This window comes from Canis lupus, chromosome 30 (assembly GCF_003254725.2).
Source record: "Canis lupus dingo isolate Sandy chromosome 30, ASM325472v2, whole genome shotgun sequence".
NCBI classification, from domain to species: Eukaryota; Metazoa; Chordata; class Mammalia; order Carnivora; family Canidae; genus Canis; species Canis lupus.
The window spans coordinates 37,351,920-37,364,010 of record NC_064272.1 but is presented as its reverse complement, the minus strand read 5'-3'; the positions used below and the strand labels follow the sequence as shown (position 1 = coordinate 37,364,010).

Here is a 12,091-nt window from a genome sequence, read left to right as displayed (position 1 = left end):
AGTAAAAGAGAAATGATTGAGATTATTCTCTCCATCCCATTCTCTATCTTGCAGGTCCCCTGGTCCTCCAGTCAGAAAGAGAGGGGTTCTCTTCAGGCTTTTTCTGTTTGTGCCCACTGCACAGATATGGGTTCAGGATCTCTAGAGTCCATGTTGGGAGGGATGGGAAGGAAGAAACCCAGGAATCACATTGCCATATTGGTCAATATTTAGTGTTTATTGCTTTGTCCAATCCACCTGCTTTTATTTATTTTTCAGAGTCCATTGATAGTACTGAATGTATTTGTTCTAGGGTTCTTACCTGCAATCAATGGGAGAGAGAGGATAAAGTGTGGTTACTCCATCTTAATAGTAACCAGAGGCCTGTAGACAAGTAATTTTAAGGAATAATTTGACTAATTTTTTAACAGTATTGCAATATTTAAGAGAATTTCAAAGTCAACATATTTATAAATTTAATTTATTAGATTTACAACAGTTTTTCAAGTATATGATGCAAAGGTTATGCTTGTTCAATTAGACGTTTAAGTTACTTAGGAAAATTAAATATATGAAATGTTCAAATGTAGTTGAAATTGTTTAAACAAGTTTAATTAAATTGTAAATGGCACTAAGGAAGTTTAGTGTTTCAACTTGAGTTGATAAAACTTTAATTGAAGAAAAGGTGAAGGTTTTGCTCTTATTATATTACATTTATAAATAGAACAGTAAGATTGGTAAGTGGAACTTAATCCTTAAGAAAAGCTCTGTTTTAAAATATGTATCCTTAGTAAATTGAATATTAATTTTAAAAAAGTAACTAAAATAGTATTTCTGTGTGCTCCTCATCACCCCACATACACACCAAAGAAGCTTCATTGACAGGGGCTTATGTCGTCCAGAGACAGCAATGTCACTCCTAGGCAACTCCCATTGTTGGAAAGATGTCTGTCTTTCTACCTGAAATCCATGGGTAGTGTAGACAGTCACAAGTGCTGAAGACAGATTGATGAGTTACTTTATTCCTCTGAGACTCAATTTCCTTATCTGCAAAATGAGAATGAAAAAGGACCTACCTCAAAGGTTTGTTTTGAAGATGAAATAAGATGATGTAGGTAAAGTGCATGTGTACATGCATCTGTGTGTGAAGTGCTTCACATAGAAAACTCCAGGAGTCGTAGTAGAAACAGGTGGCAGTAATAGTAAAAAGTGCTGCTGTTGCTGGTGGTGTTATCCTCAGAACCATTTCCCAGGGGCACCAAGCCTGGAACAGGGAGAGGCAAAGAGAAAGCCAAACTGAAGTGGGGTGCTGACAGTAAGACCATTGCTCCTATGCCACTGCATGGCTGCCCCTTCCCTGGCCCAGCCATTTCTGATGACTCAGACAGTTATCTGGTGGTGCCAGGGGGTGGTTGAAAGATGCAGATCTTTGGCCTCAGAAAGGCCTGTGTTCAGACCCCAGCTCTGCCTTTCTTCTTGGGTGGCTTGAGAAAGTTGTCCAGACTCTCCAAGCCCCCATTCCTTCACCTCTCCATGGCATGGAGCTGAGGGTCATGAACTCATAGGATGGATTTAGGTTTTAAATGAGTTCTTGTGCAGTGTCGAGCATGACACCTCACATGCGGCAGGCTTGTACATACACAGAGGTTAGCTTGCATCTCCACAGTGTAAGTTTTATTTCAAAGTGGATTCTTTGGCTGCAGGCAACCCAGTTGCCTACACTGACCCAGGTTATCTGGTTAGCTTGTCGACATCGACTCGCCTGAGGCCAATCAACAGGAGGCCCGTCTTCTAGTCATGGGCCTTGACACTTAGGTCAAACCTTTCCCCTCCCTGGGACTCGGTTTTCTTATCTCTAGATTGGGTACAAGAGTCCCCATCCTGCCCCCACTGTGCCCACATGGCTCATATAGCCTGTGGATGTGGAGGGCTTAGTTCTGAGGGGTAATTTGCCCTGAGAGACTCAGGAAATCTATGGACAGAACAGAATTCTTGGTCTCTTCTTACCCTGACAAAAAGCTGGATGCCTTGTGCTTCCAAGGGCTGGTGTTTGGCCTCCATTCCAGTTGGAGGGTGGAAGCAGGCAGCCACTTGCAAGCTTGAGTTCTGGGTCACCTGTACATCAGCCCTGGGTCCCCTCCTTTAAGCAGAGATTGCTGTGGCAGGACCAGATGGGGAACTCTTGGGGCATCAGTACTACCCTGTCTCTGCTCAAACTCCCCACAGCCACCATTGGCTCCCTTGCTGCTGGACTTCTATGCATGAGGTCTGTTCCTTAGATCCGGGACAAGCAGTGAGAACCTCCTCTGGAGTTTGGTTCTCTTGTGTCTGGGCATTGTGACCTGTGTTGGCCAAGCCAATGCTCACTTCAGTAGCATATGGATCCTTGAAGGTCATATCGAGCTCTCCCCTTCCTCCAGAAAACCCTCCCAGCTCCTCTAACGCACACCACCCTCTTCCTCCCCAGAAAGTCCAAGCCAGCTCCTGCTCATACTCTGTCTTGCCCTGGACTCTTACTGTTCTCTGAGTGGCCCTGTCACTTATCCATATCCCAGGTGGAGAGCTTCTAAAGGGAAGGCCCAGAACCTCCTTCTCTAGTTTGCTGACAGCCTCATCCTGGGATGGCACAGAGGACCTCTGGCTGCTTGGGGGCCCGTGAAGGAAAGCATGGCAGCAGGGACAGAGATCAGGTTCTGGCTGTGCTCCTCGGAGGTTTCTTTTTTGCTGCAAAGAGGTTGCAAAGGAGGGGCATGCCCCACAATGAGGCCCAAAGCACATTGGGACCACTCTCTGGTCTCAATAATGCAAACATCTTGTGTGTGTAGAGGGCCTCATTGATTTAAATTTCTCTCATCTCATTTAGCAGAATGGGCTTGATGGCTTCTTGCCTGCAGAAGAGATAACCAGGTATCCTGGTGTTCAAGACAGGTGAAGTTCCCAAGGCACCGAGGTACCAAGGTCAAACACCCCGACTAGAAGCTCTCGTTCAACTTCTAGCCTCTTAATCTCTGTCTCTGACTTGCACTGAGGTGGGGTGGGAGGCGATGTGGGAACCGAGCAGTGTGTGAACACCACCCACAGCCTCTGTGTGCTTACTTCAAGGCTTCTCTGCCAAAGAGAGGGGCAGACAAGGAAGGAGGAGGGCAGACAAGCAAAGCTGGAGACTGCATCCAGTCTGCCCCTCATCACCTGTGGTGGATGGTACCTGGAAGCCTTGAGGGGCTGGGCAGATGTGGGTGCAGACCTGGTGTTCCTCCACCCTGAAGCTCCAGCCCCAGCCATAGACCCCATGAACTTATATCCCATGTTCCTTCCTGGGGTCCCAGGGAGACACATGATGTGAGCATCTCTGGAGTTTCCCCAGCTCCATAGAAGAGCCTAGAAGTAAGGTTGGAGCAAGCAGCGACATTGGCTAGAGCCTGTGATCTAGCTCCATGGCCCCTGCCTCCCTTCCTACTCTGTAGCCCAGAAAGCTTTGCTCTCTAGGCAGGTACCAGGCTGGCTCTCTGGCTTCTAAAATCTCTCATCCTTATTTATGGTAAGCTGAGGTGTAAAGGTCTTCCCCTCTCCAGATAATTTTGCACTGGCTTATTTTCCTCCTGCCTTTTCTCACTTGACTCTAGCACAGGAAATACAGTCAGCATTCCTTCCTACTGGCCCAGCAGAAGCTGCCGGGAGAGGAGCCTTTGTGGATGTGTGTGGATGTGTGTGTGTGTGTGTGTGTGTGTGTGTAAGACAGAGGGAGAGAGAGAGAGAGAATGAGAGACAGAGAAAGAGACAGAGACAAACAGAGAGAGACTGAGAGAAAGAGAATTTCCTGAAGACAGGCCAGGCCTCCCCTATCAGGCAGGCAGAGACCAGCCTTGCCCAACAGATCTTTTAGGAGAGGGGACTCCCACCATCAACGTTTCATCAGTCCCACTGGCAGGTTCAGGAAGTGGAGGATGCTGCGGTCAAAGGAAGCCAGGCCAACTCATTAGCCATGACCGTTCAAAGACTTGGGCAGAGTTGCCAGCAGGCGGGAAGCTCTGACATGGTGCTGTGAGGAGTGATGGGAGGAACCAGGCTGGAGCAGGCAGCCAGAGGGCTAGACATATAGGCAAACCTCATAGATACTCAGCATTGGCAGGGAGTGGGGTGATGAGTCAGCACAATCCTTTATTATGCAGATGGGGAAACTGAGGCTCAGAGGGGGGCAGGGTCCGGCTAAATGCTGCAAAGCAAGACAGAGGACTAAAAATAGGCGTTTAGATTTCAATTTAGGTTTGTGGTTGTTGTTTTTAATTTTTTAATGTAGTTATTTATTTATTTTAAAGATTTTATTTATTTATTCATGAGAGACACAGAGAGAGAGGCAGAGACACAGGCAGAGGGAGCAGCAGGGTACCCTGCAGGGAGCCTGATGTGGGACTCAATCCCAGGACCCCAGAATCACGACCTGAGCCAAAGGCAGATGCTCAACCACTGAGTCACCTAGGTGCCCCTATCGTTTTTTTAAAATACAAAATATCTTGTCATGTTGTCCCAAAATCAATAGCTAGAAAATGTATTGATCTCAATGTTCTGACCACTTCCCAGACGCTTCTGGGTACAAGGCCATGTGCTGAGGCTCTGGGAGATTTAGGATTACATGGGAACTGCTCCTTCAATGGCCAGGCAAGACCCACTTATTTGGGTTGATGACTGTGAAGGAGAATGTGTCTCCATAAAGCTACAGGCAGTGCACAGTGGAATGAGGGGAATAGTGACAGACAAATGGGGGGATTTTCCTTACTTTACCTTACCTCATTCCCAAAAGGTTTATGGTGGCTGTGAGGCTGTGAGCCTCAACAGCTTTCCAGGGTATGGACCTGACCTTGAAGGGTAAACAGGATCCAAAGGGGACAAATGGAGACAGGCATTCCAGAGGCAAGAAGCAGGTTGTACACAGATCTAGGACAGGTGCAAGGCCTGGCAAAGCCCCAAGGGTTGGAATTGGAGGGGTGGTGGATGGCACAGAGGGAAGGTGGACCCTGTTGAGACTCCCTATTTGCCCACCACCCCACTGAGGGCACAGGTGTGGATGAGCCTGCCTCCCCACGGGCTGATCTCTTTGTTTGGCCTTAGTCATTGGGTTGTCACAATGATGCTGCTAACAAACTTCTCAGAATCAGTGACTTGAAATAATGAGCATTGAGTTGGTCAGCAATTTAGGCTGGGCTCTGCTCGGTGGTTCTTCAGTTCTCAGTAGGGCTTGCCCCCAGCCCTGGGGTTGGACTGGCTATTGGCTGACCCAGGCTAGCCTTGGCTGGGGCACTAAGATGGCTTGGCTCCACTTCAATGTATTTTATCTTCTAGCAGGCTAGCTTGGGCATGTTGTCACAGGGATGACAACACACAAGAAGGCAGGTTTTGGAGCGAAAGCCCATTTTATTTTAAAATTTTTTTAAAAAAGACTTTATTTTTAAGTAATCTTTATGCCTAACATAGACTTAAACTTACAACCCGAGATCAACAGTCCGATGCTCCACCAACTGAGCCAACCAGGTGCGGCCGGGGTGGGGTGGGGGGGGACCCATTTTAAGCTCTCTGCTTGGGACCTATCTGCTAGCATCCTATTGGCCAAGGCAAGTCACATGACTGGCCCAGAGTCAGGGTTCCAGTAGGTGGAGAAAGGCAGTACAAAATCACATGGTAAAGGGCAGGGATCCCTGGACGTGACCCAGTGCAGTCATTTCCATCCAGCATTGGCACAAGCATCCACACCCACTGCCCTGGAGAGCATAGCATAAGCCTCCTGGGCCTACTTCAGATCCTGTCTTCTCCGGGGAGCTCTCCTTGTTGACCTGGCCCTCAGACTAGCTCAGCTGCAAGGGCTCAGGTGGTTGTATGTGTGTGTTTGTAACCGTGTGAGTGTGCATGTGTGAAGAATGGGGTGTATTGGGTAAGCATCTGTTCGTGTACATCTGTGTGTATATGTGACTGTGCGTTGGTGTGAATGCATGATAAGTATAGCTGAATGTGTGCATGCACGTGTGGATGCGTGTGTGTGTGTTGCTGCCTCAACCAGATGGTGGGAAGTGGTAAGGGGCTGCGTGTTTCTTCATCATCTCCGTTGTGCTGGGCTGTGGAGAACGGAGGTGAATCAGCCAGGTCCCCAGGTCTCCAGGAGACCCAGTTTTCTACAGAAGACACTCCTGCCAGCAGTGACAACCCAGCATGGCAAAGACTAGGACACAAGAGCACCGGGCACAGAGAGAGACGAGGGTAGCACTGGGCCCTACCTGGCAGCCAGAAAAGGCTTTCTGAAGACGGTGAAGCCTGAATGGCGTCTAGAAGCTCAGCAGGGGAATGAGCACAGCAGTAGTTTAGGAAAGGTTGGGAGAACCCGTTCCCTGCTGAGGGAATAGCGTGACAAAGGCCTAGTGATGCAAACAGGTGGACATGTTTGAGGAATGGCTGTGGCTGCGTGTGCTTAGGTCCAGGAGGTATGCTGGGGAGAGTAGGGATAAGCCTGGAGAGGTCAACAGGGGCTTGTCCCCACACCTTGGGACGAGGGACTCTGAGTTAGACAGCTCGTTCTAGGGTGGGTAATGCAGACCAGAGGCCGGAAGACGGTGTGTGACAATTCAGGGGTTGAGAGGAGGAAGGTCTGAATCAGGCAGAGAGAGTGGAACCAAGAGCAGTGATTTAGAATCTGCAGGACTTAGTGACCTGTGAAGTGTGGTCCCCAAGGCAAAGATGTTCTAGACCTAGGGTTTGGCGGCTAGAGCTGAGGGCATGGTGTTCCCCTGAGGTCTAAGAGGTGAGAAGACTTGGTGCCGGGAGACTGCCTGCTGGTTAGAAGCCAGTTAGACATGCGTCAGGCCAGTTTGGGAATGAGGGTCCCCAGAGGTCAGGGTCCTGGACTCCGGGGCTGGGCCTGGGCTGCGGATAGGCTCTGGGGCCCTGTCTCCACACAGCACCTGCCCAAAGCCCCCAGTGCCAGGGCAGCACTGCTCTCCCCTCTTAAGCAGCCTGGCACAGCCTGTGTGCCCCCGCCTGCTTCTTCATCGGGCACATCCTGACACAACAGTGCTGCTGACAAAGAGCAGAGGGATCCGAACATGCCACCAAGGGAAGGAGGCATCAAAATGCTTTCCTAGACCTGAGGTCTCTCCCCAGCTCCAAAGCCTGCTTCAGACACCCAACTCACATCACAGGCCTGGGGGACCAACTGATCACTGGAGAGGCCCCGAGTCAACTGTTCCTCAGCTAGGTGGCTTCAAAGCTTAGTCCCACCTATCACCTGAGAACCTTTGCCATCCTCTCCCCTGAGCCTCTGGCTGACATCCTTTGCTCCCCCCAGACCTCTGGACCCTGGGCTTTCTTTTAGAACTTGTCATCAGTTGTGCCCACCCTGGCCCAGAGAAAGGGCTTCTCCACTCTGTCAAGGGCACAGGTCCTTGTCAGGCTTGAGTCTGGTTCGGTGGGTCAGCGGCCGAGGTTCTCCATCCTGAAGAGTTGTGTCTGCCTCTTAAGCAGCTGCTAAAGACAGGGAAAGCCCCTGGATCTGGAATTAAGAGTTCCCTGGGGGAAAGAACCAGGCTCTGTAGGTCTTTTTTCTCGTTTATGGGAAGGAACTGGGTTGGAGAACAAGCCCTGGCCATATCATCAGGACACCTGGATTCCTATAATTTGACATTGGGAAACCTCATTGGGCTTCTGCTATAGAATGCGGCTAAAACCCTCAAAAGGCTGGTCTATGAATTGGATAAGGTAATGCATCTGAAAATGTTTAATTGTGCCTAGCACATAGTAGGTGCTAATTTAAAAAAAAATCAAAACATCTTAAAAACTCAGTAATGTACTAAGAAGTTACCATGTACCCCTATTCCTACTACTCAAGGAAGCCCCAGAAAGGAAGATCCTCGGGGAGAAGGACCTCAGAGAGTTCACAGGTAGGTCTTATTAAATATCATGATTCCACACCCTTTACCAAAGAACACAGGTCAAATTAAATCCGACCAGCAGGTACCAGAGTGGGAAAGCTCAGGACACAAGGATACAGGACAGGTAGCTAGGGATGCAGGAGCCGGAGCAGGAGATGGTGGTGTGAGCTAGTGATTAGGAAGGAGGAAAGTAAGCAGAACCCAGCAGGTGAAAAGTTTGGAAGGCTGAGAGGATGGATGGGTAGGCATCCTCATAACCCCAGCATGATGCTGGCCATGGGCCATGGGAAGCCTGTCTTCTGGAAGAAGAGGCTTTGGTCTATGAGTACTGAATCTCTTGATAGACCAAACAGTCCTACACTGCAGGACCTGGCGCAGGTCTCCTTGGGGCCAGGATGGTGGAACAGCATGGCCAGGGACCTCTCAAGCATCCTGGAAATTCCAGTCTTTTTACTGCTGGAATGGGAAGCCTGGGCAACATAGAAACTGCATGTGGACCCAGGGGGTGGCTAGAGTGTGAATTCTTTCCTTTGCCTACAGAACCCAGCCCTGCAGTTGCTGGGCAGGGGGAGCAGGGCTGGTCAAGATGCAGGGAGTGGTGGGGAGAATCAGAGAAAGGCAAACCACACCCCGAGCTCCTGGGTGCAGGGGCCTGCATGTTGCTTCTTTCCCAGAGCACAGCCAGAGCCTGGCCCAGTGACAATGAGTGTTGGTCCAATTGTTTGATAAGAGAGATATGAAATGAGATATAGTCACAGAGACAGGGTGATAGAGAAACAGAGAAGCCAAGAGATGAGAAGACATGTATACTCAGGGAGAAAACCCTACAGATAATGGGAAGGGAGAAAGGAGAGAGAGGAGAAAAATAAAACAGAGCAGAGACAGAGAAGGAGAGAGAGAAGATAGTGTCTTCACCAGTCCCAAAATAGCAGCTGCTGGTGCCGGCAGCCTGCCCTGAGATGGCCCCTTAATTGGGGCTGAATTCAGCATTCTCTGAGCCCAGCGCGGGTGTCACAGGATGGTGTGTGCTGGGCCAAGGTTGTCAGAAAAGACCCAGCTGGAGCTGGAGTGTGTACTGCGTGTATGGCTTCCTGCCCTGGGCTCCCCACACCCTCTCCAGCTCCCGTCCTGCACCCCCAGCCCAGCCCATGGATGCTGTTCTGAGGGGAGGCAGCCCCTCTGGGGAGGTCAGGACCTCTCTTGCTCCCCTGGGGAATGGGGAGAGGAATGGGGCTGAAGGAGCCGGGAGATGGCGGAGGGGAGTGGATGATCATTGCATCTGGGGAAGAGACGGTGTTTGGACAGTTGGATACTTAGTGCTGTTATTTTAGGGCCGAGCTACAGTTTCACAAAACTCTCTTAACAGGCTGATTTGTCTGCCCACGTCCTCTCTTCCAGATGCCAGCACCCAGTTGTGTGGCCCAAGCAGCCATAATTTAAGGTACCACCTCCTCTCCAACCCATTCCCCTATTGCTTCAGAAGAAGGGCTGGTCCCGTGTCTTAAGGGAGCACAGACTTTGCTCCAGCCAGTTATAAAAGGAGGCCTGGCTGGGCTCCATTTCTCCTTAGGATAAAATGAAAATACCTGCTATTCTTCATGCCACAAGGAATTTTCGTTAGATGTCAAGATTTTTCCAACAGCATGAGAACCAAGACCGGCATTCAGGGAGAGTTGAGTTGCATGACCAAGACCCCACTTCCCTGCTCTATCACGTGGGAAATTCAAAACTTTTTCTACAGTTTAATCACTACCACATCTGTGCTTGTGATGCTTGATGCTGGGTTAATTTAAAAATATTAATTGACAATTAGTTGGAAAGTGTCCCCAGACCCAAAAGAAGAAGAGAAGGTGATTAATATTTGTATGTCAGGCACTATGCTAAACAATTTCCCTTTGTTATGTCACTTCATCCTCATAACAGGCCTGCAATGTTTTTATCATCATTTCTGCTTTCAGATATGGGAACAGTAGCTAGAAGAGATTAGGTAATTTGCCCAGGGTCACCTAGCTGGTTAGTGGAAGAGCTGGGACCCAAACCCTGATGTGCTTGCCTTCAAGGCCCATTTTACTATGCCTGGTGACCCAAGGACATGAGGGAAGGCCTGATTCTAGAAGCAAGGCCAAGAACTGCCAGAGAGAGTGGAGTGAGTACTCTTTTAGGAGATTTGGGAGAAATTGATATGCAGGGCAGCTCTACTCTTGGCTGGCCTTCATCCACGTAGTCAGATGGTGGGCAGAAATGTCAACAGGAAGCCTAATCCCAAGTGGCCAAGACTTTAGAGCTAGTGTAGGTTGGGTTCACCTGGAAGCAGGCTCTGACGTGATTAGTATGCAGAAAATTTATCAGGGAGTAGTCTCAGGACCGATGCTTGTAGGGGAGGGTAGTAGGAGAAAGTGGGCTGCAGCACAGTCTCAGGGAAGGCCTCCACTGATTTCACAGGAGCTGGGAAGCTCGGATGATCCTTCAGAGCTGTCTTGAGCTGGGGTGAGGAAGCTCTCTGTCATTGACCAGGCATTGGTGGTGACTGCAACCGAGGAGTGGGTGTGACCTAGGACAAGGACATTTTCTTCAGTGGAGGCAATTCCAATAGAGAGCAGACAGATGGGAGCCATCAAACAACCACTTCCCAGCAGCTGGGAGAAAAACCTGTAGGGGCCATCTGTGTGGCACAGCACAGCATCCCTGACAAGGCTCCTCGGTGATAATGGTAGGACAGGTGGGGCGAGGGAAGACCAACTTCAGGAGAGACAGAAACATCAGACATAATATAGACCAGGGACGAAGATTTCCTAGGGACAAGGGTCTTATGGATTATGAGAGAGAGGGAATGAAGCTGGGCTGAGGAATTCTGGAAAAGAACCTCAAGCTTGCCTCTGTCTCCTGTGTCAACAATGCCCGACAGAAAAGGAGCCCAGGAAATCAAAGCTGAGGACAGAGCCACCTCCCGGCTAACACATCCTCCAGAAGGACCCTGAGTGCCTAGACCCGTGTGGAGCTACAGTGGGTGCGAGGGAAAGAGGACAGAAGGGAAGGACAAGGAAAGGACAGGTTGGTCCTGTCTCAAGGCATTCACATTCCGGCTGGGGGTGCAGCTTCACATGTGGGAGCCGAGAGAGCAGCACACGGTGTGCTCCCAGGCTGTCTTGGATGGTTCTGCCAACTTTTAGGGTAAATTAATTCAGAGGAGGAAGCCAGCAAGGTGGGAAAGTCAAAGAGAGATCCTCAGAACAGAAGAGACTCAGGAGGAGCTTTGAATAATGGAGGGGAGTCAGGAGAACAAGGATCTGCATTCCTGAAATGTCCTCTCGCTTCCCTGCCCTGCGACCATGGCGGAAGGGAATCATTACTCACCCAAGGTTGGTTTAGCTCCAGATTAAGAGGTGACCCAGAGAAGCACCCCGTCTTCACTCTTGCCCTTGTAAACCCTTGGTCCTTCCAGGCGCCCCGGATCTGTCCATGGTTCTGAATCCCAGGGCGCTGGTCCAAGCCTCACCTTGGGTGGATGTTTCTCCTGCAAGAAAGTAGCAGGATGAGCTTCCTCGTGTGGGGTTTGGGCATGGGGGCTGCAGCCAATGCCAGATCTGCCCCTGGGCAGAGCAGGGCAGGATAAGCAGATGTTTTTCCAGCAGATTTTCCAGTTGTGAACAGAGCACAGGCGTTGCCACACGCTTGGTGTTTATGAGCATGTGGGCAATTTAAAAGTGTGCCCTCAAGGGAGCTCATCTCTGGTGACGGACCCAGTCTGTGTCTTGAGGATGGTGGTGGTAATACCGAGTACACATGTGATAAAAGTATAGAATGATATACACAGACAAAAATGAGTGCGTGCAAAACTGATAAAAGCTGCAGAAGGTCTTTAGTCTAGTTAATGATATTGTGCTACTGTTAAGGTCTTGAAATTGCTATGGTTATCCCCATGGTCCCTCATACCACTGGGAGAAGCTGGGTGATGGGTACTTGGGACCTTTCTGTACTATTTTTGCAACTTCTTGGAGTCTATAGTTATTTCAAGATTTTAAACTCAAAAAAAAAAAAAAAAGCCATTGTACCAAGTGGCTGGTCCTGCTTAAGGGCCTCTTATTAACTATCTCTTCTTCACCCGATATATATCCTTTCGGGGCCCAGCTCAAGTTTCTCTTCCCCAGGAAGCTTCCTGATTACCCATGTCCACTTGTTGGTTTCTAAAGAACTTATGTTTT

The 12,091-nt window shown here is 49.5% G+C and overlaps 1 long non-coding RNA gene across 1 annotated transcript; it reads right to left on the bottom strand.

The window, feature by feature from the left end:
• Nucleotides 1–198: 198 nt before the first annotated feature.
• LOC112675441 (uncharacterized) lies at nt 199–5,029 on the bottom strand. The gene is made up of 4 exons (XR_003145878.1): nt 4,764–5,029; nt 1,056–1,243; nt 845–939; nt 199–301 (listed from the first exon to the last, which is right to left on the bottom strand). It is a non-coding gene; the product is annotated as an uncharacterized LOC112675441 (long non-coding RNA).
• Nucleotides 5,030–12,091: the final 7,062 nt, after the last annotated feature.